The sequence below is a fragment of the Triticum dicoccoides genome, chromosome 3B (assembly GCF_002162155.2).
Source record: "Triticum dicoccoides isolate Atlit2015 ecotype Zavitan chromosome 3B, WEW_v2.0, whole genome shotgun sequence".
NCBI classification, from domain to species: Eukaryota; Viridiplantae; Streptophyta; class Magnoliopsida; order Poales; family Poaceae; genus Triticum; species Triticum dicoccoides.
Window position 1 is genome coordinate 857,251,304 of NC_041385.1, and position 583 is coordinate 857,251,886.

Here is a 583-nt window from a genome sequence, read left to right on the forward strand (position 1 = left end):
ATGAAAATTTAATACTATTAATTTCTTATTATCCATAATGGATTTACCTGGACCAATAGATGAGATTCTTATGCTATTTGGGGGATTTGTTCTTCTACTAGGGGGTTTACGAGTAGTATTATGTACCGACCCTAGTTATTCTGCCTTTTCTTTGGGAACTTGGGACCAGTTCTTGTTTATATATCTGTTTTCCGTTTTGTTATTTAATTCCTACTTTGTAGGGGGCGCACAACATCTTATTTATGTGGGAGCCATAAATGTCGTAATCATATTTGTTGTAATGTTCATAAATCGCTTAGGATGATCTAATGATAAGAATCCTTGGAGTATTGGAGATGGGCTCACTTCACTCGTTTGTATAACTATTGGTCTTTCACTAATGACTATTATCCCAGATACGTCATGGTAGAAGGGGATCTCTAAAGCATCATGTATTCATGTTGGACAGGTGTGTTTGGGTGTCTATTCCATGTGCTTTCATCGGCATCGATCTATAATTTATTGTGGGTTTATCTCCACAAATCTTGGAATATAATGCTGTCACTTCTTGCAATGGAAAGCGTAAAGAACACACGTCTTGTGA